Source organism: Mustela nivalis (genome assembly GCF_964662115.1).
Source record: "Mustela nivalis genome assembly, chromosome: 3".
Taxonomy (NCBI): domain Eukaryota; kingdom Metazoa; phylum Chordata; class Mammalia; order Carnivora; family Mustelidae; genus Mustela; species Mustela nivalis.
The window spans coordinates 155,546,417-155,573,276 of NC_139022.1; the positions used below are offsets into that span (position 1 = coordinate 155,546,417).

The 26,860-nt window shown below is 44.5% G+C and overlaps 1 protein-coding gene across 10 annotated transcripts in view; it reads right to left on the bottom strand.

The window, feature by feature from the left end:
• Window positions 1–26,860, bottom strand: part of PDZD2 (PDZ domain containing 2) — a 350,615-nt gene that overhangs the window by 175,154 nt on the left and 148,601 nt on the right. For 3 of the 10 annotated variants that reach the window (XM_082724470.1, XM_082724472.1, XM_082724478.1), the window contains exon 1: window positions 8,615–9,564. The exons of 5 other annotated variants lie outside the window; for them this stretch is intronic. The gene's annotated coding sequence lies outside the window, so the exon portion shown is untranslated. Of the gene's footprint in view, window positions 1–8,614; window positions 9,566–26,860 lie in introns of those variants that run through there. 2 more of the 10 variants (XR_014309967.1, XM_082724471.1) reach the window with 1 other exon arrangement.

Consider the following 26,860-nt stretch of genomic DNA (forward strand, 5'->3'; position numbering starts at 1 on the left):
TTGAAAATTCTATTTCAGTTCTTCATGAAACCCCTTTATGACTCTAGGAACTCTGAGGAGACCTTGTGAACACCTAACACAAGGTGTTGCCTATAACTGGCACTTGGTAATTGTTTATTGCATAAATGAATGCACCAGTGCTGATAAGGATACAAATAAAGGTTATTTTAAAAAGTCCCAGGTACAGCATACCCATGTGGGCACCATAATCACACATGCACTCTTATATGTTATTTTACTTCCAGTTGCCTACTGTTGTGACCTCTGTCTGCAGAACAACATCCCAGACATTGTAGGGAGAAGCAAAAATGATTCATACCCCGACCCTACTCCCCAGGACTAGGGAGCTAATAGAAAAGATAAAAAAGACACAAGGATAAAAGGACAACTCTTAGGGCAAGCTACAACTCCAATTCCGATATACTAAGGTACATGTAACAGGCATTTTAGAACCAGACATGACGAGGTTTTATATGAGAAAGAGATGAACATACACTGTATCATGAGGCTTCCGGCAGGAAACAGAAGACATATTCAAAAGGAGTTAGAGTTTTTGTTTTCTTTTGTTATTTATTTATTTATTTGACAGAGAGAGCACACGCAGGCAGAGTAGCAGGCAGAGGGAGCGAGAGAAGCAGGCTCCCTGCTGTGTAAGGAGCCTGACACAGGGCTTGATCCCAGGACCCTGGGATCATGACCTGAGCCGAAGGCAGCTGCTTAACCACTGAGCCACCCAGGCGCCCCTCAAAAGTGCTTAATGAGAGAGAACTTTATGGAGAGACGTGGGCAGGATGGAGTACCCGCGGGCTAGCCACTAGCTAGTGGGAAACTGTTACCACCTTTAGGTCTGAGGGCAGCAAGAGGAAGCAATGCAAACTGGAACCTTGACACAGCGAGCTGCCCCCGAGAGCTGAGAACAACCCAGCCGTGGTTAGAATCTCTGCAAGGCCGAGCAGGCTGCTATGAGGAGGGTAAACACCCCAACACCTTCTCCTCCTGTCTTCTGATTCCCCTGCCTGTGCCTCCCATTGGGTGAAGCCAAGCAGAAATAAAACAAGGGAGTCCCAATGTCGTCAGTTCACAGCACTAAGCCCCTTGTTGCATAAGAAGGCAGAGAATGAATTAGGGGGTCAGGGGAAGGAAGGCAACACCCATGTGTACCTACACACGCTCAGAAATTATACACACATGCATATGCATTTGCGCTATATTTGGAACAAGTACGTCTTTGACTTTTCAAAAAAAGTATCTGTTCTACAAAAGGGTTTCACCGTAGGATTCATCTAAATTTAAATGATTTTTAAATTAATTAGAGAGAGAGAATGCATGAGTGCACATGAGCAGGAGGGAGGAAGCAGAGGCAGAGGGAGAAGCAGACTCCCCGCTGAGCAGGGAGCCTGCCATGGGGCTGGACTGATCCCAGGACCCGGAGATCATGACCTGAGCCAAAGGCAGATGCTTAACCTACTGAGCCACCCAGGCACCCCAGGGCTAATCTAAATTTAAACATCAAGGTCTTCTACCATAGCTCAGATATAATTTAATTCATAAAACAAACTTCTTTAACTGCAAATAACCTCTACATAGTGCTCACATTGTTTGATACGTGGTGTATTTATTTACCTAGGGCCTAACCAGTCACACTACTAAGAAGATAGCCCATTAACCGTACAAAATTGTTTCATCAATTTCCTTAATCTTCTATCCCTACCAGCCCCCCAATTTTCAAAGATAAAACAACTCCAAAGCTTGCACACTAACACATCTGTCCATTTATATTTTCTATCCCTTGGCAATTAAAACAAGAATCCCAGAGGTCAGCCAAAAGTCTTAACAAATGAGAGTCAGATATACCATCTCTGGATTCAAAAGTGCAAAATGACAGGTCATGAGAAATCACCTGGAAAACAGCACTTGCCAGGCAACATTTCAGGGATCTGCATTTCTTATAGCAAATTCCCTGCCAGCTAATGCTTACCCTCTAACAGGAACCTTCAGAAAAGTTGCCGAAGTATGAAAGCCTCTACCACACCATCCACTTTTATGCAGAGTTCTACTGATGGCAATGGCAATGTGGGACGGGGACTGGGTGGCCGAGGGTGGGGAGAACCATATGAGGGAGGGAGAGGAGGTTAAAGAAGGTCTCTGGGCCACCTCCTGATGAATGACCACATATCTGAGATTTCTCGGGATGGTCCCAGTCTCAGAGAGCCTAGCCCATACTACTACCATACCTAATTCTGGGAAACGGTTACACAAATGATGGGTCCCTGGGGGAAATACACTGCCATTAAAATTAATGAGTCTGTAATGACATGAAAAAGCCTCGTGTCTGTTCACTCACAGTAACGTTTGAATCCCTGTTGTACACTAGATGGTGTAAGGGTGTTCAAGCTGTACGATGACTTACGTATTGCATAAGGCATATATATGTTATACAGCACACAGAACCAGATGGCCAACATTTGAATCTCTGCTCCAGCACCGAAAAGCTGGACAACCCTGAGCCATTTCCCTAAATACGGTGTGTCGCAAGTGATCTCTGTTGTAAACGAGATACTCATGGCACCTTCTTCATAAGATCATTGTGAGGATCCGATTAGTTCACACATGGAAAGCATAGGACAGTGTCAGGCAAGCAGTAAGTGCTCACTAAATCTTAGCTGTATTAAATAGGAAGTTCCCAGCCTTACAGTCTAGGTTTAGTAAAAGATACAAACAGGAAAATGATAGCATAATGCTAAGTGCAATTAAGGGCTTCTCTTTAGGCTAACATTATACTGGGAATGAAGAGACAAGGGAGGCTTCCTACTCATAAAAATAAAGAGGGTATGCCGTTGCCACCGGAGTCAGGCTGGGGCAAACAGGTACGGACAGGCCACTTTCTCCTGCCTTCAGTCCTACCGAGGCCACTAAACACTTTCAGAGTATATTTCATCTTCAACGCTTCCCAAAGTCCGGGATGCCCAAAAGACAAAGACAACGGAAGACAGAGGCAACGATGCCAAGTGTGCGGGCAAGACATGACATCCTCCACAACCACAGGAGTGAATGAAAATAGTGCCTGGCTTTTCCAGGGTGGGATGCATGGGGTTTCATCGCCTATTATTTCAAGAACAGTCTTCACTTCTGTGACAGCCCCAGGATGATCTCTCACTGGGATCAGCTAACAATCTCCCAAGGACTCCTCTTTTCCCCACGGAATGTCTCCACAGTTATTGCTTCTTTTGAAGTTGGAAGAGAGAATAACATTAATTTCATCTGCCTGGAAAAGAGAGTAGAGAGAACTACTCTCTACTCAGCCAGAATAAGGAATCAGGCAGCTTAGATCTTCACGAAGGGAAGCCCAATGTCTGCCTTAACTCTTTTAAGAAGGAGACCACACATAAAGAAATGTCCTCCTCTATCAGTCTGGCAGCAAATGATACAAAACCCGGATTCCAAAGGGCCTTAGAGCTGCCCAGGTGGCTCAGCTGGGTAAGTGTCTGACTCCATCTCAGCTCAGGTCTTGACCTCAGGGTCGTGAGTTCAAGCCCCACATTACTTTAAACCAAACCAAACCAAACCAAACAAGATGGCTTGAACAAGGAGGAAACTGATCATCTCGCATGATGGGACCTGCAAGAGAAAGCTTGGTGCTTCCTGAGGACACTCTGGAATCTGCTCTCTCCTGGGTGTTGACTTCATCCTAAGGTTGGAGACAAGATGCCTACAGCAGTTCTAGACAACAACGTACCAAAGAAGCAAAGGGGTCACTGGCTCATGTCTGTTTCTTAGTCATGAGCAAACCTACCCCAGAGACTCCACGAGAGACATCTCTTCACACCTCATTGCCCAGACTTGGGTCACATACTCTTCCATCCACTTGCCTCTCTGGGGTGTGGAATGGGGGTACCACAACCAGAATGTGCTAATCATCTCAGAAAATGGAGGTTCCCGAGTCCACATGACCACTAAACCACCCAATAGGCTTTTGGTGAGGCCTAAAAAAGGAAACGAACATGAATATACATCAAAAAAGTTAACATGCTCTACAGTTAGAATTCTGGTAAGCCACACCAAACGCGTTCAAAAATGCCTTCTGCCAGACATTCCACACATACAAAGAACCATGGTTAACGATCTGAGGGGGAAGATGCTAACATACCCAGTACAAATGCCCAATAACCACTCTATTCAGGCGTTGGGCATTTTTATTTAATTATTTTTAAAAGATTTTTATTTATTTATTTGACAGAGAGAGAAAGAGAACATAAGCAGGGGGAGCAGCAGAGGGAGAGGGAGAAGCAGGCTCTCTGCTGAGCAGGGAGCCTGATGCAGGGCTCAGTCCCAGGACCCTGAGATCATGAGCTAAGTTGAAGGCAGAGGCTTGATTGACTGAAGCTACCCAGGCACGCTAGAGCTTGGGCATTTTTAATGATTATTTGATTATTTGATTATTGCTGAAATGATGGCACAACGTGGCCTATTTGCTATTTCTGTTCCAAGTGGGCACCTGTGGTAGACATGGATAAATACAAAAAGATTTGAGAGGAGGGTTCCAGTGCAAAGCTGGGGCATGAGGCAGAGAGACTCACTCCTCAGTAAACATGGATTGAAATGCGAGTAAAGGAATTTTTTTTTAAGCATGGAGGGAAGGTTTTGCCAAAATCTTAGAACTGAAGAAGCAATGATTTCAACAAATTTTTGGAAGTGGGGAAGCGGTCAGTCCAGTGGTAACTGACTTAGCAGATGAGAGAAAGCAGAGTCTGAGAGATAGAGCCCAGACACAGAGAGTCTCTGGAATTGGGGACACCGGACAGGGGTGCCAACAGCAGGAGGGCTGGCTAAGAGCCTATGCCTGAAGCTGTCAGACCCCCATAATTTCCTTAGTCCTAGCTCCCATGTGACTGCCTACATTCCATGACGGGTTTGCTCTGCAAAATCAGAGCAGTTCTGGACTCCGACATCAAAGGTAGCTGAGGGAAGGGGTGCCACTTTAAGAACAGGGGGAGAAGAGACAGTCTCCATACCAAATGTTAGACTCCTGGTCTCCTACCTGAATCTGGCTCACAGAATGCCACAGTCAACCCAGTCCTCTCGGTGACAGGGATGGGGATTTCTCTTCCCCTGGGCAGTTTTGTCTGCGAGAAACAACCGTCTATCAAAAGTGGGCGTCGTCCAGTGAAATTGCTTGGCACGACAATCCCGTTACAGTGCAGGTGCTCAGGGCCATCCACACTCTCGAATCACCTGGGGAGCTTCTAATACTTGCTACCACCTGGGCCCTAGCAAGATCCTATGTCATTCAAATGCTTGGAATGGGAATGGAAAGTTTACTGGGTGCCAGGCACTGTTCTAGATTCTGGAACACCGTTCTAGGTGTCTTTCTTGGAAAGAAGGTACTATTGATTCCTGGAAATAAGCCCCATCCATGTAGGCAGACCTGCCAGTTAGCTTTTAAGTGATCAGTCCAGGATCATTAGACATTACAGGAAAGTGTTTAACAAGCACGAGATTTAAAAGCACAAATGGGGACCCCTGGGTGGCTCAGTCCATTAAGCGCCTGCCTTTGGCACGGGTCATGACCTCAGGGTCCTGGGATGGAGTCCCGCATCAGGCTCCTTGCTAGGCGGGGAGCCCGCTTCTCCCTCTACCTGCTCTGCCTGCCGCTCCCCCTGCTTGTGCTCTCTCTCTGACAAACAAATAAAATCTTAAAAACAAAAAGTAAGGAAATCTGAGGGGGAAAGAACTGTGAAGGGAATAGAGGAGCACTTCAAAGAAGCTGTCATTGAGATCTGCAGGGAGTTGGAAAGCTTTTCATCCGTGAAACGAGAACAGGAGGTTATAAAAAGAATATTTCAGAGATTTTTAAAGAGCGCTTGGAAATTAGAAATTTGATGGCAGACATAAAAATTCAGTATATGGGTTGGAAGATAAAAGGAGGAAATTTCCCAGGAAGTAGCAAATTTTTTTTTAAAGGAAAGAAAAAATAATTAGAAATTCAATCCGTGAAGATCCCCTTCCAACTAAATAGATGTTCCAAAAGAGGAAAGAAATGAATTTTTTTTTAATTCCAGAAAACTGTTCAGAACCAAAGAACATGAGTTTCCAGATTGAGAAGGTGTATTGAAAGCCAAGTAAAATGGAGGAAAAAAAAAACTCACAGAAAGATATATGAAAATGAAATTTCATTACAGAGAGAAAGGACATTACAAAGAACAAGGAGAAATCCCAAAAACTTTGAGAGAGGGAAATAATGACATTCAAAGCATCAGGAATTAGAAAGACAGGCATCTCCATGGCAATACTGAACCCGAAGAGCAATCTGTTCCAAATTCTGAGGGAAAAGCCTTTCCAACCTTCATACCCCATCAAATACGCGAACTTGGAAGATCTTAAAAAACTGATTTCCCAGGTACACCTTCTGAGAAACTTCCAGAAGCTGTGTTTTACCAGAAAGAGAACAGAAACAAATGAAGAGGAAGGTGTGGGTCTCAAACACAGGGGATGCCACCTGGGAAAAGGGCAAGAAGCTGTGCCCAGTAGGATGAAGAAAGGAGATTTCTGGATGACGGACGGGTGTGTGGCAGGCCTCAAAAGCAGCGCATCTGGAGGGGTGGGGGGTCAGGAGGCCAGAGGGCAGGTGAGGGAGAGACCCAGTGGAGCAGTACATTTAAGAATACACACAAAATGTTGAAAGCGGTTGTCTTTGGGGCACAGGAGTTGAGGTTGATGGAGGGTGGGGCAAGTGACTGCTGTTTCTAGTTATAAGCCTTGCAGAAATATTGACTTTGGGAAAATTATATACAAGTATTGTTTTGATAAGGAAAAAAGGGAAACTCGGGGTCTATATCAGATTCCGGAATGAGAACCCATGTCTAGAAGGCAGCAAAGGTACTTGGTGAAACTGTTGGGAAACAGAAGAGTTGATGAAGAAGCCAGGGCTGAGCTCTAGGCAGAGCCAGGGCAGAGCTCTAGGCAGAGGAGACGAGAACTTAATGTCCCAGGAAACAAGCCAGAATGGGGTCACCCTTCCCCTTCAAGGAGACAATTCCTAAGTGTGACCTGCCTGGATTTATAGAGATTAGTCAGAACAGAGGATTAAAGGGAGCTGTGCATGCCAAGTGCAGTGTCAGGCAATTTATGGAAGTGAGAAGGCCATCAGAAAGGTGGTTTCTGGAAACCTTGTTGCTCTTTGCGAGGTCTTCCTTTCCTGCTAGATTAGGAGAGGTCCTCCCTCAGACAGTTATGTCCAGCTGTGCAGGCTCACAGAGCTCCAGGCTGGAAGAGCATGAGCAAGCTGAAATCCTGAGTCCACCTGGGTTTCCCCACTTTCCCTGGTACATCCTATTTCTGTTTCTTCTGTGTGTGGCCCACTCTGAGAACTTTTTTTCTTTTAGAGCCTGACACAGACCTCCTTTCCCAAAGCCCACTTTACCTATGAGTGCTACGGTTGTATCCTAGGGACCATGGATTTGACTAGGGATCCTGAAAACAATGAGCTGTGGGTAGATCCTTTTAACTGTTAATATCTCCGCTGAAGAAAGGGCCACAGTGAATCTGTAGGTTACTGGGTGTATAGCAGTGAGGTTAGCATTGGAGGTAGAAAGATGCCGGAGTACCTTATTTTTCAGTTCATCTGCAAAAGCAAAAACAGTCTAGGCGTGTGAAGTTTGAAAGTACTATATTTCATGTGTATTTGAAGTCGTTTATGTCATGCCTTTGTGATACCATTATTTACGGTTTTTGTCTTGCCCCTTATGATACCGAACTCAGCTGGACCTGTTTTTATGAAAAGTGCTTACTGTTTACATCCAGGACTTTTCTCCCAGATATGGTTCCCAGGATGACAGCTGTAGTTATCTCCTATTTACTGGCATCTCATGACAAGACTGACTGAATTTCACCCCTAGTATTTATAAACTATCTACTAGGGAGTAACAACATGATAGATAAGGTCATTCTCTTTCCAAACATCTTTCATCTTTAAATTCTTAGATTTGCGGACACTACAGCACAATATTCTGTACCTCAGTGGTGAGACAGTTGTCTAAGCAGGCTGTTTCGTAGTTTGGGGTGAAGATCTGTCCCCACAAGAGATCATGACCTCCTGAGGGCTCAAAAAAAGTTCCCGCTGGTACCAGACGCATCTTTGCTCTATGCCAGATTCCCTTCCCTGCTAGCCAGAGAGAAGCACGGGATAAGGACAGTGTAACAGATGCCTGGGTCGCTGGAGCACCCCCCCCCCCCCCAGACACACACACACTCCGTGGGCTTCAACAGCACCTCCTATCCGAGGTGCCTGAGAGATCCGTGCTTCTGGAGCCCCTCCAGACTTGTCCCTTCGCACCCCCCCCCCCCATCATACACGCCAGGCGCCTCCTTCCGTCAGTAATTGACAAGCCAGTTCCAAGTCGCTTACTCCTCCTAAGGAGCACAGTCCGTCTCTAAACACGCCAGTCTCCCAAGTCAAAACAAGACACCCAGGTGATCTGCGAGATGAGTCAGGTGGCGGCGGCGTTTTTCCGAGGCTGTGGCTCAATTTCCACATCTGTGGATTCAGCCTCGACCTGCACCCCAGCCCGAGAGGAAGGGGAAGCCTGAGGTTTCCGTTTGCCAGGCGGCTTCCTACCTCCAGTTCTGAAGTCACCTCGAGGGGGTCTCCAGTCCGACGCCTCCGACGGCCGGCGTGCGGGTCGCGAGCAGCTGGCGGCGCTAACCCTGCGCGCCGGGGCCCCGCTCGGCCGCGCGCGCGAGCCGCTGCCTAATCACCTGCCGCGGCGGGCCGGGCGCGGGTGGGGGCGCTCAGCTCGGGCTCGCCGCCCGGGACGCCGCCCCCCTGCGCGCCTCCGCGCCGTCCTTCTGGAGACGGGTCCGCGCCGTGCGCTCCATGGCCGTGGGAGGACCCCTCCGCCCGCGCGCAGCCCGGGCTGGGAGGTTATGAAAAGGCTGTCATGGGATCCCGGCTCGGCCCGTCACTCCCCTGCTCACTTGTCAGAACTCCACGGCATTCCAGAACCCCTTTCCCGGTCACTCCCTCGCGGGGAGAGGGAAGCCGCCCGCGGGTGGGTTTCAGGGACTCCACGGTTGCTGGTGCGCGCACCTTCGTGGACATCAAGCGATCGGGCGGTTGGGGAGGAGCGTGGCTTCCCGCCCTGACCCGGAGCAGGTCCGGAGCCGAAAACGCCCTTCCCCGAGACCCGCGCCCGGTCAAAAGTTCTCCCTCCAGCCGCCGCGAGAAGCTCCACCTCCCCGACACCAGCGCATTTCATAACCGCTCCGTTTCATAACCAGCAGCAGCGTGGGTTCCTACAGGGGGTGGGTGGGGGAGCCCCAAACCAGAATCACAACCATCACACCGGGCAGGAAGTCAAGAAACTTTTCAGAAACCTCCAGTCAGAGTCTTTCTGCTGCAGGCACCAAATTTACCACCGCTGAATTACAATCGCCGGTGACGGCACAACTTAAGCATTTCCTTTATACCTTCTCCCGCGCCCGCGCCCCTCCCGTCATCTGCGGGGTTCAGTCAACAAGTCATCCCCCCGGAGAGGCAGGACCGGGCTTGGGCCGCGCAGCCATCGCTCCAGCTGCAAACTGATGAGGAAGCCCGACCCACGAGGCTGAATTGTTTACATCACACCCACCGAGGGCTTCCTGGCTTAAATTAATGGGAATACAAATAAGGCAGGAAAAGAGTGTTTGCTTTTCTAAGAGCGGAGGGAGGGCGCTCGGAGACAGGGGGAGTCACCCCACATTTCACTGCACGAAGAGATTATTTTCTTAAACCTCCAATTGCATTTTATTCCACTTTTCCACTTTTAACACTTGCTGAAAAGTGAAAGCATCGCTGTGCCAAACCTCAAACCATTAAGGAACTTCTGCTCACATTTTCACCTGGCTTGGAAAGGGATTCAGGGCAGAGCTCCCAGAGGGAGCTGGAGGTACGGACACCACCTGTGGTTGGATGGCACAAATCTAGGCACAAAATGAAGCCCTGTGCCTCCTGAGACTTGAGATGGACACACATTCATCCTACTCCTTGGGGTTCATCCCAGAATCTTGCCCCAAACCTATGTCTCTGAGCTAGGGTTCTCTTCTTGGGAGCCCAACAACCCCTTAAAGTAAACTAGCTTTGCAAGGGATAGATCTGGTGGAATTTGAAGGATTTTATTAGAAAGGAAGAGGCAAAAGAAGGCTTCAGTTCTCAGTACCATTATTGTTACCGGAAAGGGTAACTGGAGCCTGGGAGGGGGCAACCTGTGTCAAGGTCAGGCTGGAAATCTGTCTTCTTTCAGAAGCAGCCCACAGAGTGCCCTGCTAACTAATCATCGCAATCACCAGTCCTGGAATTACCCTCAGTTGCTTCATCCAGGTTGCACAACAGCAAAGCCAGAGACAGGCAGGAATGCCAGGCGGTGGTGGTCCTCCTTTGGAAGTACTAGAAGGAAACAAAACCCCAGGATAAAGTGTATCTCCAGGAGGTGTGGGTACTGCAACCAGCAATGATACGTGGAGGTTAGGAGAATGCTACAGGTGTCTGGTGAAACGGAGCTTTGCAAGCCACACCTCAAATATGGCAATTCCTGGGTCAAAGCCAGTTAGCTTATGATTTCAGGAAAAGCCAAATTTATCAGAACTCTTAGAGGGTCCGGCTTACAAATATTATAAGGCTTCCATGAACGTTGATCTTTACCCCCCTCCCTATTCCTTCTCTTCTGCTTTGGGGTGGCAGACTTGGTAGATTGATTAGCATACCTTTATGTGGCATCTCAGTATCTGATACGTTTTATGGGAATTAGGTTCAAATGGAATGATTTTTCGAATAATTTCAGAAGTCATCTCTTCTTCCCTTCTGATTGCTTTTCCCACTGACAGTTTCTTAATGCTTTACTTCTAACGCTCTCTACTCCTTCAATCTGGTGTGTAATTTATGATGTGCAAACCAATGCTGTTGAAGGTAAATCCAGGATTTTACGTTTGATACAAATAAATATTCCCCTTCCCCCACCGACTTTGTTGTCTGAGCTCAGTTTAGGGTGTGTATATGCCAGGAATTAAAATTTGAGCACATCTGTATAATGACTTAATTTCAGGAAAGCTTTGGAATGCATATGACATTCTCATCAGCAGGCCAGAAAGATATGATGTTCTTGGTCTTTTCCCTCCCCAGGTTCACTGCTGACTGGAAAACAGATCAGTGGTTCAGTAAACAAAGGGGTGCTTAAAAAGTGGTCTCTAATTTTACCCTAGGTCTGGTTTAAATACTTAAAATTGCTTTGTGTACACCCAGAGTCTATAAGTAATACTAATTTGAGCAGAAACTGCTGGTATGTTAGGAGAATCCAAAGTGGCTTCAAGACATGAAGGAAATGGTTCATTAAAAACAGTTTAGATTTCAGCACGAAGGCTGATTACAAAGTAGTGTCCTGAGGGGTGATGATCAAAATGACAGGCACAAATGGGGCTTAATATCTAGATTCGAGAAAAACAAAGACGTGAGGATCACAGCAGACCACGTATCCAATATGAGTCTGCGTATTGTACAGATAAGAAATGGGCAACACAACACTGCGGTGAGTTCACACTGGCGGGAGGTTGACATGAAAGGGAAGTGCCTCTCCCCACTTCCTCCCCCATAATAAAGAATTTGGCAGCAGAAAGACTCTTATTAGGGTGGTATGTCCAGTGTGAGGCCCCTTATTTTAAGGGAGATGGGGAGACACTGGAAAGGTTCCAAAGGAGAACCAAAATGATTAAAGAGACAGAAAATAGAACCTTTGAGGGAAGGTTAAAGGATTTGCAGTTGTTTAGTCTAGAGTAAAAACTGCCTCAAGGCAAACTTAACAGTCGTCTCCCATCTGAAGGGTTATTATACAGAGGATACCGACCAGCTGTTCTTCATCTCCACGGGAGACAAAAGAGGTAAGAGACACAAATGCAACATTAAAATTTGGGTCAGACATGAAGCCTTGCTTGACACTAATGGTAATTGACGGGACACTGACATCACTGGACAATCTTCACCCATCAGACTCCCTCATAAGTGATAGTCTCGTGTGTCTAGGCACGAGCCAGGTTAGAGAATGCCTTCCATTCCTTTCTAGGGCTCAAGTGGTGGTCTTTACAGCATTGAATGTGGGAGCAAAGACCCTGAGCGTCCAGGCTTTCTGCCTACAAACAAGGCACCCCAAGAATGTCATCCTCCCCACAAACATAGGCCCACATCCCATTGGACCTTTGTTTACTGGAGTGGGTATCTCTAGGAATACGTCCAACTCTTAGATATAGAATAAGTGACACGTGTATTTAAGAGATTTGCTCCCCTCTCTTGTTTCTCCATACAAGCAATGTTACTTTTTGTTTAGTGAGCACACAAATATTAGTTGATGATGATGTTCATGATAATAGCTATAAGTTATTAAGCTCTTACTATAATTAGGTTGGGCACTATGTTAACAACTTTATGTAGATTATCTATCTCTTTTGTTTTTTTTTTTCAAGAGCCCTGTGAAGTGGGAATAATTATTAGCCTTATTCTAATGCAAGGAAACTGAGTCACAACAGGGTTAAGTAATGAAGCTAGTAAATACTGGAGCTCCCAATTCAAACCCATCTAGTTTGACTCAAAAGGGTGTGCTTACCAATTACACTTCTGCATCTCACCAAGTATTTTTACCTCTTGGGAGAAAGGAAACATAGCAAAAAGAAGCATTTATGCTTGTTGGCCCAAACTGAGTAAAAATCAAGACTTCTGGAGGTTTATTTACATCACTGGGGGAGTGCAATCATTTTTCCCCAGCATAGCAGAGGAAAGGACTGACTTTGCCTTCTGATTGGAAGCATACATTGCTGTTTCTCACCAAGCTGAAGAATCCAAGCAAGGTTTATCTCTATTTTGTTATTTAGAGACACTTCACTATTCATCTATAATCTAATCTTGCATATATTAGGTCTTCTGTGACTGTTGAAAGAATGAATACAAATGCATTATGACAGTGATGCTTTGAGGCAAACTGAGCTGAATGGAGCCTTTCCAGCATGCTGGTGGGCTGACTCCAGTGGATCATTTCTATGGGCCTCTTATCAGAGGTCCCTTGAGTCTTAAAATCCAACTGCTTCCTTTAATTCAACATCTATGAGAAAACATATGGATGGGTCACATATTTTTCCAATGTCAACTACTTTTAGATTGAGAAAAGATTTTTAATGGGGTTTATTGAGTGCTGTTGTTTATCAACAATAGATGATTCATGAGTGAAACAAACATCAAAATGATTTTTAGAAAGGCAAATGAACCACACACAAAATTAAATGCCTTGATCCAAACTGCTACAAAGGACAGATATTTTCCCATTAGGACAATTTATCCTGAGTCTATAAACAGAGAGGGGCATAATTATCCATGTGTTTGCTAACAGATCTAAACCTTATGTAGCTATAAAAAGCTGGAGAGAGGAAGAAAGGAAATTCCCAGGAGAAGATCCCCAACCACATCCAGGGCCATCAGATCTCCATAAATACAAAGCCCAGCAGTGGCACCAAGTGAAGCATGAGAAGAAACCTCAAGATTTTAACACAAGCCACGGTAATAACTTTGAATTGTCTTAAAACTAAACAATGACAATTCTAGCCAATAAACTTGCAGCTGACATATGGGCAGAGTGGTGCCTTACTGGTGTTCCAGATGTAGTTAATAGAAACATGACGCCCCGAATAAAAAAAGTATTCAGTAAATGTTGATTGAATGTACAGAAGAGTGAATGAATGTCTGAACAGATGCCCAGGCTGCCTCTTTCCCCCTTTAAATGTCTGTTGGAAAGAGGTCTCTGAGGTTTCAAGCCCAAAACCCCTACAGAGGGGTTGAACAATTTAACACTGGTACTCTGGGAACAGTTGATGAAACCAGAGATGGTTTCCAACCCAAAGACGCCAATCCGTGACCCTGTAATAAATACAGAAAGGGGCACTGCAGTACCTGTGAACCTTGATTCAAAAGCTCCCATTATTTAGAATAGAGATTCTAAACTAGTTGAAGTCCAACAGAATCAAGCACAAGTGACCAGCAGCTATTGAGCACTTACTGGATGCTGGGTTTTGTTCTGAGCCCCTTGTATATTAACTCATTAAATCCTATCCCAATCTTAAGAATATGTATTGTCCTCATCAACCCGTCTTATAGGCAATGGAACTGGGCTAAAAGACTCCTTCATTAGCTCATGATCACATGACTAGTATGTGGAGGAGCCAGAATTCAAACAAATTCCACCTGGAACAAACACGGGTCTTAACCGCTTCCCAGTGCTACCTGTCTAAGTCTTACCACCCACCACTCCTCAGCACAAAATCGCTATTCGAATCAAACTCTTTATCCACAAATACTCAAAGAGCATTCTCATCTCTGCAGGACGTGTTCCCTAACCTCCCTAGCCCACTGTTACCTCTCTCTTCTGAGTGTTCATGTCACTTATTCTCCAGTGAATGCAGCTGGAACTTACCTAGCTCCTATTACTTCTCTCCAACTAGATGTTAAGTCCCTTCCGGGGTAGAACAGTGTGTTGTATGGAGGTCTGGAGATATATAATCTGTAGAAAGACCTAGATTTAAAGTCCAAATGCCATAATTATTACCCATGTGACTCTGAGGAAATCATTTAATGTTTCTTACACTCCTTTTGGAACCATATTCCTTAAGGGCTTATTGGGGAGGAGAACTTAAATGAAAAAATGTGTATGAAGTGTTGAGGATGATGCCTATTATTATAAGTCAGTGATTCTCAATCACCAGCTACTTTGGCCTCCAAGGGACATTTGGCAATGTCTGGAAATATTTCTGATAGTCATAACTTGGGGGGGGTGCATCTGGCATCTGGTGGGTAGAAGCCAGTGATGCTGCTAAACATTCCACAAAGTATAGGACAGGCCATTGCAAGGAAGGATTATCTAGTCCAAAATGTCAATAGCAATAGTGCTGACATTGAGAACCCCACTATACACTATTAAAAATGTATTAAAAATGTTTCCATTCCCTTCCCTTTCCTTATTTTTGACAGAGCTGTGCTTATGGTCGGTATTCAGTAAATCTTTGTTGAGTAAACCTATTCATAAACGGGTAAGTGAATGTATGAATCCCAAGACATTTTACTAGTAAACATCTGACTTCAGGGTGTGGTCCAGCCACGTCAGGGGTTGGGTGGGAGTTAATTAACTTAGAACCAGAAATTTCCCATATCCATGCTCAGTGAAAGGAATTCTGAAATAAATCCAAACTAATACCAGGAGCCTGTGGCCAATGAAAGTGAAGTCAAAGTCAGTCCTAGAAGAGCTGAAGAACTTAGACAAAGGCCAGCTCCTTCTTATTGGTGGCTTCCCAAATGACTTGCTATTATCCTGAAAATGTCCCCTCATATGTTTCTAATCCCTACTCCAAAGAATAGTACAGCAAGAGAGCCAGAAGACCGTGGAAGAATTTGTTCAATCTCTCATCCCTTGTCCACCACCCACCCCTGCAACAATCACACACAATTTGGAGTCCGACCAAATGAACTCTCATCAAGACCATGGACTGTGAAACATGGTAGAAGGAAAAAGGGACACGCAACCATTACTTGAAGCCTTCATTCAACAGATTCAGTAGTATCGGTTGCAAGAACTAGAAATCGAAGAATAAAAGTTTACATTCCTGGATAGAGCATAAATCACATTAACAGAAACCAGAAGTGAGAGAGAGGGTGAGGGAGAAGGAGAGACAGGAAGGGAAGGGCAGGGAAAGGAAGGGAAGCAAGAGGAAACCATTCCTTTCATCTCCCATTCTCCAGACGTGGTGGCAACATTTGCTGGCATTCCATCTTCTGCAGCCAGAAAATATAAAGATTTTTGTGTCGTTGTAGATGAGAAAGTTTAAAACTTTAGTCTCCAGTCATCTTTAAGCATCTCTGGGATATTTAATTACCTGAACTAAATTATCTGCCCAGAACTGTGGGAACAAGATAGGTTCTTTTTTTTTTTTTTTTTTTTTTTTACCTCAGGCCCCTGAACACATCTAAACTGGGATTGTCCTCCTTCCTCTAATCACCGTCACCTGGCTAATTCCTACTCCCCTCTCTCGACTCAGCTCCGACATCACCTTCTTTAGGGATTCCCCTGCCCCTCTCCTAAACCCCTGAAGCTTTGGTAGCATTCCCACTGCCCATTCACTTGACTGCTTACCCTTCTAGGCTATAAACTCTTTTAGGATAAGGTTGTATGGCCTTGTTTAATATTTTATTTCCAGGGCCTAGCACTGTGCCTGGCACACATGGGTGCCCAACGGATATTTGCTGAATGAATGACTATAAATCAGAAACTTCCAAATACATTCATCCCTGCAATTACTTACTGAGGGCCTTCTATGAACCAGAAATAGGGCTAGACAACGGGAAAACAATAATTGTTACCTTAATATTAATCACAATAACAGTAAAAACAATCACAGCTACAGTTTATTGGACATTTACCATGTACAAGGCATCATGCCAAGCTCTTCTAATATATTTTTTTAATTATCCACCCAAACCCCACGTGGCAGATACAAGCATCATTCCCATTGAACAGACGAAGAAAGATGTTGAGCCACTGCTATGGACCTTGACCCTTGACCACGCAGATTCTATGTGAAAGAATCTCTGACATTTATGTTCCTCAATGTCTATTTACATGGGCCTAACCCACATCGACTAAGAAAAGGTTGCTGTACATTCACCCATGACCTCTGTTGATGTCTTGTCCCCTTGCCTACAAAGCCCCCATCCACTCTTCATACTGTCTGAAATTTATTTTAAAATATTTTGGTACCTCAAGTGATGACAATCCTAGTCTACATTTTAGAGGCCGTGAGCTAATGTTTGAAGGACACTTACTAGAGTCCAAGTTTGAAATATCACCATCTAACTCTGTAGCAGAAAGTTCTGTTGTTATCAAAATGGGGGCTAGAAATATATATTTTTTTCCTCTGTGGAATGAGAGATTTTTAAGATAAGTTGGTTAGAAAGATTTGTGTAGCCCCTTCTGCCTTCCCCTGCTGAGTGACAGGAATCCAGGGACAACCAGCTCTCTGACACCTCTGACTGGTGCTTCAGCTGTGGAACTCCATTGGTCTGGGGTTCCCCAGTGAATGGCGGATTTTGTGACGGCCTGACATTGAAGTCAGGTGATTCTTCTCAGAGAGGTAATCTGCTGGGAAGGGGCTCACTGGAGCACCCACCTGGACAAGCTGTGGAGAGGTCACCAAACATAAAAGAAGGTTGTGGGAGCATTTCTGTGTGGGCTTGCTAATGCCTACTCTACATATGGCAGGAGTCAAAGGCTCGCTTTCATGGTAACCAACCACTTAGCAGTGAGGTTATCAGACCGGAAGTATAGAGCGCTCAACCTTTCCTGATCGCTATTGATATGCGACAAAAGAGCCTGATGGTCAGCTCAGGTCAAGCTACAGCACCCTCTTTCCTACCTGGGTCCCTAGGCAAATACCCATTCATCTTTCAGCACTAAGTTAAAAAATCCTCTCTACTGTGAAGGCTGTCTTGATGAGTCATCTCCCCTCACGAGTTCCGAGGAATCATCTAGTTGAAATGGCTGCCTGCATGAGGCTGAGATCCTTCTGATAAACCCCAGTGGCTTTAGATAACCTGGGCAGTCAGTTGGTCTTCTCTATCACTAATTCTCTTTTCTGCCTCATTTATCCTAGCAGTAAGAGCTTCCATTTTTGATTGTACCTCATTCATAGCTTTTTTGATTTCAACTTGGTTAGATTTTAGTTCTTTTATTTCTCCAGAAAGAGATTTTATTTCTCCAGAAATTAAATTCTCTACTATCTTCCATCTTTTTTTGAGCCCAGCTAGCACCTTGAGAGTTGTCACTCTGAACTCTTGATCTGACATATTACCAATGTCCATATTGATTAGGTCCCTAGCTGTCGGTCGGTACTGCCTCTTGTTCTTTATTTCTTTATTTATTTTTGTAGTGAGTTTTTCCGCCTTATCATTTTATCCAGATAAGAATAGATGAATGAGAGAACAAAGGCAAAGACCCCAGAAAAATAGACACTAACCAAATCAGAAGAGACCTGAATAAAGACGATGTGGTACACACACACACACAGGCATTCTATGCAGCCATCAAAAGAAATGGAACTAGAGGGTTTTATGCTGAGTGAAATAAGTCAATCAGAGAAAGACAATTATCATATGATCTCTCTGATATGAGGAACTGGAGAGGCAGGGCAGGGGTTGTGGGGGCTAGGGAAGGAAAAAAATGAAACAAGATGGGATCAGGAGGGAGACAAACCCTAAGAGACTCTTAATCTCATGAAACAAACTGCTGGGGGTTCGGGTGGTAGGGATAGAGTGGTAGGGTTATGGACACTGGGGAGGGTATGTGCTATGGTGAGTGCTGTGAAGTGTGTAAGCCTGATGACTCACAGACCTGTACCCCTGGGGCAAATAATACATTATATGTTAATAATAATAATATAAAAGAAAACCTGGGCAGGTCTCTTTCTACATCCCGAAAAAGCCCAAATTTAGCAAGTGGATTTATTTTAGAATATGATTTATTAAGCCCAGGGACACACTAGGTACTGAGGAAACACTGATTAGCAGCACTGACCATGGGCCCAGTGAGCTCAGAGACCACAGTGGGACAAGGAAGAGGCACCAAGCCATTAGTTACAATGCAGTATGGGGTAACTGCTAGGTCCAGAGAATTGTGACAAGTCCACCAGAGGACCTAATTAGTCCTAGAAGGCCAATGGAAGGCTTCTAGAGTGACTATAAGCTGTGCCCTGAGGATAAGCAGACATTAGCAAGGTGAAGAATAGATTCCAGGAATTGAAAATGGCAAGAACAGAGGACCAGAGGCTGAGACAGAAACGCCATGTTCTGAGGTCTACAGAGTTTCAGCCTGGTGCCAAGTTTGGTCAGCATAGGGCCACTATAAGGAGAGCAGGAAACTGGGCAGTGACTAGAGAAGTATGGCTTTGTGGGGCAGAGGTTTGGGCTTCATTCTTGAAGGGATTTTTAGCAGGAGTGCCCTGAACAGATTTCCATGTTAGAATGATCATGCTGGCTCCAGGGAGGAGAATATCCTAGAAGACCAGCTGGGCAGGGGCAGAGAGAGAGGTGAAGAAGCTGTCCCATGAATCCAGCCAAGAAAAGATGGTGCCTATCCTGAGGGCATCTTTGGGATAAAACTCAGGCATTGCTCAATTTACAGGCTCTCACCCACCCCCATCCCTTCCACATCTTCCACATGCTATTGCTGTCTGCAAATATATCTTGCAGCAACTACCACTCCTTTCACATTTGGTTGGTCCAAAGGATAAGTAGAGTCTGCTTCTCTTCATCAAAACCAAATTTTGGTTCTAGTCTTCATAGCCTCCTAAATATCTCACACTGCCCTTTCCTCCCACAGTGGTCCAACTCATCCCACCACGCTTTGCAGGCAAGAATTTACACAGGTCCCTCTCCAACAATCTTGAAAGTTTCCCAGGGCTGACCTCCCCTATGTGGAGCACCTGCTCCCTCCCATCTGATATCCTAAGTCCATTTCATTATTTAAGTGAAACAATAAAGGTCTCCCCATCTGCAAGAAGCATGCATGAACTCCAGCTAACCTGGTACAGAACCCTACTCAAACTTAGTCGCATTAATATGTATTCCTGTCAACTGGATATGATGGGATGGTTCTCTAGGACATAATACCAGAGCACTGCAGATTCACTTCCTTGTCTCTAACTCCCTTTCCTGTACTTGTACTCAACATCCTTCTCTGACCTCCCCTTGCCCTGTTCCTCGGACCAAAGAAATTTCTTTCAGCCCACAGAGGCCTTCACTTTGACCTACTCCTGAGAACTGGGACTTGTCAAGGATGGATCTACCTCTAGGCCTAGTCCACATGTCAGCCCTGTCATCTGGCTTCCTAATAGTGAGCATTATGTTACCCAGAAGGACCAATATAGACTCTTAAATGGAATTAAAACTGGATAGTATCCCAGGGACTTTTCCTCTCCCCAGAGGTCTTCAACTACCAGGTTCTGGTGCCTTTCTTTCCAAACATGTTTGTACTAATAATGCCAAATAAAACATAAAGACCCAGCTAAATTAGAATTTTAGGTGAAAAATACTTTTTGAGTATAAATATGTCTCAAATATTGCATAGGATTTTTTATTTGCCAAATCTGACCACCCTAGTTTGTACTTGTTACTCAGGGTTGGTTTTTTTTCTTTAAAGATTTTATTTATTTATTTGAGAGAAAGAGAGAGGAAGAACATGAGAAAGGGGAGAAGCAGAGAGAGAGGGAGAATCATACTCCTCCCTGAACAGGGAGCCCAATGCAGGGCTCGATCGCAAGACTCCGAGATCATGACCTGAGCTGAATCAGGCAGATGCTTAACTAACTGAGCCACCCAGATGTCCCATGTTACCTAGTTTTTATAAAAGCCACATCTACACTCATCAATAGATAAATAATTATCCAGAAAACAAAGCATATCTACATTATTAGAACTTGGGACCCTTGAGAAATATTCTTTGTGCTCTGTTTCTCACTCTGATGGAGTTCTTCTTATAAGGGTAGGTTTTTAAATCATCTTTATAGCTCACTGGGAGTCCCTCACCTCTCAGCCCTACCTTTCTCACTTGGTTTATAATTCTCTTCCCATGATTACTCTTTGCATCATTAAGTTCAACCACTTTGACCCTTCTTTCTTTCCCAAGCAATTACCATTCAATTGAGTACTTCACCTTGACTTGCTCAGTCTTACGATGATGTATCAAAACATCTCCTCTTTACAAGCCAGTGAACCACATTAAGGAAACATGGAAGGTCTAGTAATTGGAAGTAATTGGAAGGCCAATCAATTCTTCCAAATTGACCTCAGGGATCAGATTCCTTTTCCCAATTGCCTCATGCTCTCCGACTCTGGGAAATCCTTCCAGAAAAGCAGCACCAGGACCCGAATCCTGGCTCTGATCTGGTTTATCATTGCTTCCCATTAGCTGGAGAAAGTTGGGAAAAATAAAGGACCAGATAAAGCTCCAAACAATATTCTCACAAAGGAAAGACTGGATTCTTCTCCAGGTGCCAGAGGCCTCCTCAACCATGTTGTTTACAAAAGCCATGCTATTTACAAATAGTGCCACACAAAGCATATGCCTAACTTCAACCCAAGAAATGGAGAGTTTAACCCATTTATAAATGCATGTTTAGGGGGAAAAGGGCATGAAGGGGAACTATGACTTTCCAGTTGTCACAGAGAGTAACTGAGATTCCAAGTAAGAGACTGTAGGTGAGACTCCAAGGGATCCAGTGCAGCTGGCAAGATCTGATAAGTCATGTGTGCTCCTTGGGTGGGCTGGTTAGGAAGGAAGGACATTAGTGAGATCCAGAAGGAGTTGTTAATACATCGAGAGGGAAACCCACTTTGAATGACCAGGGCCACAAATGAAAAATAGCCACAGTGGTTGAGAGCCATGTCATTGCTTTTCAAGCTATTTAAAACTTCCATTAAATTATTATTATTATCATCACTTTTATCTGACTATCACTTTATTCCTCATGAAGAAGATAAGACAGATCATTGTCACACACACACTACAGGGAAAGAAAACACCCTGAGAAGGATGACACTTCCAGAGATGAGGTTTCCTGACCTCTGGTCCAGGATGCCTCCCTTGCCTAGCAGGTATTGCTCTGTTCTATTAGGTTCCAGCTAGACACTGGCCAAAAAGCCACTTTCAGACTCATCCCAGTACCTCTGGAAGAATGTGCTGGGATTTGGGACTGGGCTGTGTTGGAGTGAGCACCCCAGTGGGAAGAGGAAGGCCTGGGTTTGGATCTTGGCTCTTCCTTGCCAGCGTGGGCTCTCTCATCTATAGATGGGGATCGTGACAATTACCTCGCAGAGGTGCTGTGAGCTATGAAATGAGCTGATGTGTGTGGAATCCTGGCACGGAACTACAATATGCACAAACATCATTATTAACAATGGCTCTAATTGTAGGTTCAGGAATCTTACTTGCATAGAGGAGTTCAAATATGTGCAAATCCCCACTAAGATAGGGAGGAAAGGGATGGAAACTGGTAGTTTTCTTTCTTCTTTAAAGGCTTTATTTGAGAGAGAGAACACAAGCAGGTGGAGTGGCAGAGGGAGAGGGAGAGGCAGGCTCCCTGCTGAGCAGGGAACCTGATGCGGGATTTGGACCTCGAGATCATGACCTGAGTCAAAGGCAGATGCCTAACCAACTGAGCCACCCAGGCGCCTGAAACTGGTAGTTTTTCAAAGCTACCAAAAGACTTGTTGAGTTATATGTTCTTCTGAAGTGACAAGAGAAAGCTGCAAATTAATAGTGGCTCACATTTGTCAAGCACTTGCTATGTGTCAGACCGTGATAGACCTCCACATGGATATCCTCATCTTACCTCCCATCACCTTACGACTTCAGTATTATTCTTCTTTACTCCAATTTACGGGCAGGGAAACCTTGGTTTAGTGGGGTTAAGAAATTGCCTGATGTTCCATATTTTATAAGTGGTAGGATCAGGACTCATTAAACATGCTCTTAAACACACATGTGTAGTCCAACCAAACCATTCGTGAACTCACGCTTGCATGCAAGTTCATAAGGAAATACACCGAATATTAGCAGTGGTTACCTCTAGGTGGTAGGATTATGGGCAATGTTCATTTTCTTCTTTATGCCTTATTGAATTGAATATGTACTGCTTTTACTATTTAAGGTGTTTTCATTTTGATAACAAATACAAACTTTAAAAAAATAAACCAGACCGAGAACACATGTGGGGAGAGGAGAGATATAAATAGGCATGACATTTACCAGGACCCACTGTATTAAACTTTGAATTTTTTCTTTCAATCCAAAAAACCTTCACAGAAAAAAAATGAACTTCATTAAAATAAAAATTATATTCCTCTCCTGTCACCGGAAAGCTTAGGTTCCATCAGTCCTTTCAAGCAGATCTGAGTTCTAAATCTTAATTCTGCTCATGGTTTGAGTATCAATATTAAACCAAAGCTTTTACAATTACTTATAACATCACCGACAAGCTCTTAGAGTATTTTTTTTTTTAACTACATTTTCCCTTTGCATTACTACTTGTAACTTATGAGCAAACCCCTTTCTCTTCTCTGGTCATTATCAAGGGATACAATCCTGATAGATCAGCAAAGCAAACATTCCTCTTACTATTTGCTTTGAACTTCAAAGTCTTCTTCAAGGAGAACTGTGAATGTAAATAAGATTCAGTACCCCCAGTAAACAGAGCTAGCCTTTAACGATGACCTCCGTGGGAGAGTAAGGAATTGAAAGCAAATCAAAGGAACTAAAAAAATGATGACTTTTTCCTCTTTTTCTTCTTTTGGCCATAGTGCATGAGAAGCATGAGAGAGTCACCTATTCTCCAGAGCTGGGGCCCCAGTTTCTTCTTGGAGAGCACTGCTGGGGTCCCCTAGGCCATATGATCTAGGAGGATGAGAAGGAAGTGTGCTGAGAAGCCAAGAGGAAGGCTGAGGGAGATGGAGACTGTGCCCTCCCTTCTGTCCCACGGGAGCTTGCTTATAAAATGAGGCCTAGAGGCTCTCACAGGAGCAAAGAGTTTGGAGTTCAACTAAGCAAGATGTCCAGATTGTGTTCACAGACCTGACTTCCTGGGAATGCACAGACTTGGAACTGTCTGGAAGTATAGTGGCTGGGCTAGATACATGAAGGTGGCAGGGAGGTAGGAGAGCCAAATTTGTATCAACACCAGACTACTACGTCAGTGAAAAACCACCACTAAAGACCACGGACCTGTGAAGAAAATAGAGACAACTTGTCTGCCTAGCCTTTGTTCTCTTTAATTTCACAGAGCAACGCCTCCACCTAAGTTTTCGAGAACTTACCCGTGCATTTGCATGACTGTTTACCAATTTGAATTTTGGTGATTTTCAAAGTGGAAAAGTGAGATGACTGATCAAAGTCTTCTAGACTCTGATTCCAGACACCTGAGACCCTCTGTGTTGACAGGGCCACATGCTCATGCAAATCGCTCTGGTTAGCATTTCCAGCTCCACAGGTTTTCAGAGTCTAAAATATACCCACAGTCCATAAAGTCTGGAAATACAAAATATTATTTTTAGTATTTTCTTTTTTATAGATTGAAGATGCCCTTGACAGAATTTTGTACATTTTATCCATGTTTCCAGAATTCACAGACACCATATGTATATATATTTTTTCCCTCACCCTCTCTTTTTTTAAGCCTTTCTTCCTCTCTTCTTTAGTTTTGACTCATGACTCGCTTTATTTTGAGCTACTGTATCAGTCAGGGTTCGATCAGAGAAGCAGAACCATCAGGACCCGTACATAACACAGGATTTGTGATAGGGATTTGACAACACAACTGTGGGAGCCGGTTCGGCAGTTTATGTACTCAGAAGGCTGTTGCTTCTCTGAGACTCGGCGTGAAACCAGCAGGGCAGGTGACCCAGAAGGAAATACTCAAGTAACATGGGGGGGAGCCAGGGCCCACAGAAACACGTAAGGAAGAACTGGAACCCAAGAGAAGGGTCAGGAGCCTGCCTCCCTGCCTTACCCTCCAACTCAGATGGATCTCACTGACCTGCTTTAGAGCTGAACATGCTTCGGGACCAGGCACTAGGGGAGCTGGAGGAGGAGACCAGGGGCGGGAGGAACCACATTCCCTGCCCTGGCCTGGGGGTTAGGGAGCTGAGGGAGGAAGCCCGGAGGAGTGGGGACGCTGTACCATTCCACAGTCAAATTACCAGCTTGGTGCCCAGCGCTCTATACGTCTTCTGAGTGCGCACAGCACGATACATCCCAAATCCCATGCCGAGGCCTCTCACGGCCCACACTAACACAGAACTCTGCAAGGAAGACTTTTGTTGACTTAGTTAAGTCAACCCAAAACAAATTCACGATCACCTCCACTTCGAACTCAGATTCTCCGGGCATCGGCCCCGCAGTGAAGCTGTGAACGTTTTATCTCCAAATTGGTATAGAGTAGGAATTGGCAAACCTCTTCTGTAAAGGGCCAGAGAGTAAGTATTTTAGGCTTTGTGGGCCACATATGGTATCTGTCTCATTCTCTTCACGACCTTTTAAAAATGTAAAATTCATCCTCAGCTGACAGGCAAGAGTTTGCTGTTCCCTGGGAAGAGAGCCACAGCCTGAGAGTCTGGAGGCCAGGCTGCTTCTCTTGACTGCACCAAGAATTCCCTGGGACCTAGAGGGAGCCACTTCATCTAGTGGGGTTGGACGTTCCTCTGCAAAATGAGTGTTTTGGGCTAGGTCACCGTCAAGAATGCGCACCAAAGAATTTTGAGGGGAGTAAATTCTGTTTGAAAATTCAATATAGATTCTTATTATAATATCGATTATTATTATTGTTAAATATAGATTCTTACTGGGAATTAATTCAAGTATGCATTTCTTCTTCTTTCAAAACTGAATATATATGATATTAATAATCCTGGAGAGACTAGATAGCTTTTTCTAAATGGAATTTCTAGAAGTGATCATAAAAGCCTTTGCCTACCCCTCCATTTTTTTGTCATTAGAGCACCATTTTAGTAGAAGAAGTTTTAAGAGAAAGCAGAGTTTAGACTGACTTGTGGAAATGTGCAGAAATCATGCTCGTTTGTTTTTGCAAAAACAATAAAATTACTACTTGTTTATGGAGAAAAGACTGAAACAAGCTTACACAAATGCCACCAGCATACTATTTAAAAAAAAAAAAAAAGACTTTATGTATTTATTTGACAGAGATCACAAGTAGGCAGAGCAGCAGGCAGAGAGGGGGGGTGGGGGAAGCAGGCTCCCTGCTGAGCAGAGAGCCCAATGCGGGGCTGGATCCCAGGACCCTGGGATCATGACCTGAGCCGAAGGCAGAGACCCAACCCACTGAGCCACCCAGGCACCCCCAGCATACTATTTTTTGTAAGAATACATTTCAATCTATTTCAAAACATGTAAGTCAGACTGGTAAATTGGGAACACTACCAGAGAACACCTTTTGCCAACACAGCAAATTAAAAAGCACACAACATATAATACTTCTATTTATTTTTAGGGGGACAATTATGGAAATTGCAAATCTGGATCCCCTGGGGTTTAACACCACATTCTCAGTGACTGACCCTTCTGCCAGAAATAATGGGGCTGACTCAGGACCAGCGACAGAAGATGCACAAACCTAAGGCTTCCATTTTAAGAAGGATTAATTTATATTATTCAACAATTACTGAGCCTTCATGATGTGTTCGATGCTGTGCTGGTGAGAGACGCACAACCACTCCACCCAAGACCTTGAAGCTCTGGTTTTTGCCATTGATGGAACGTTAAATATCAGCTTTAGAAATCAGTGAAGGAGAAGATGAGCTTGTTTCTGAAACTGTCCCTAGATGAACTCTTACCACTTGGTCAGTGAGGCAGGGTCCTGGGGCTAAAAGATAAACTTTAAAAAAGATTAAATAGAGTAGTCCAGAGAAGAAAGGTATAGAAGATATTTGAGGGATAATAACTTGTAATGGTCTCTTGCGGTAATGACTGGCTCAATGACACACACCAGTGGTCACCATTCTGTTGTATTATCTTTGGATTGTGTGTTCGCTGGAAGGAGGCAAGCATAAAAATGATATGAATTGTCTTGCTCTAAATCAAGCACACAGAGTTGTCTTTGTCTCAAAAGCAAGTGAGCGTTGAGTCCATCTGCCTGGGCTATCAAAGGTATGAAATACCAGCAGACATTTCTGAAAAGCAAATATTCCTGAAGACTTCAAGGTTTTGGTTTTTCTTTTTGATCACGTCTTACTTAGGACAACTAA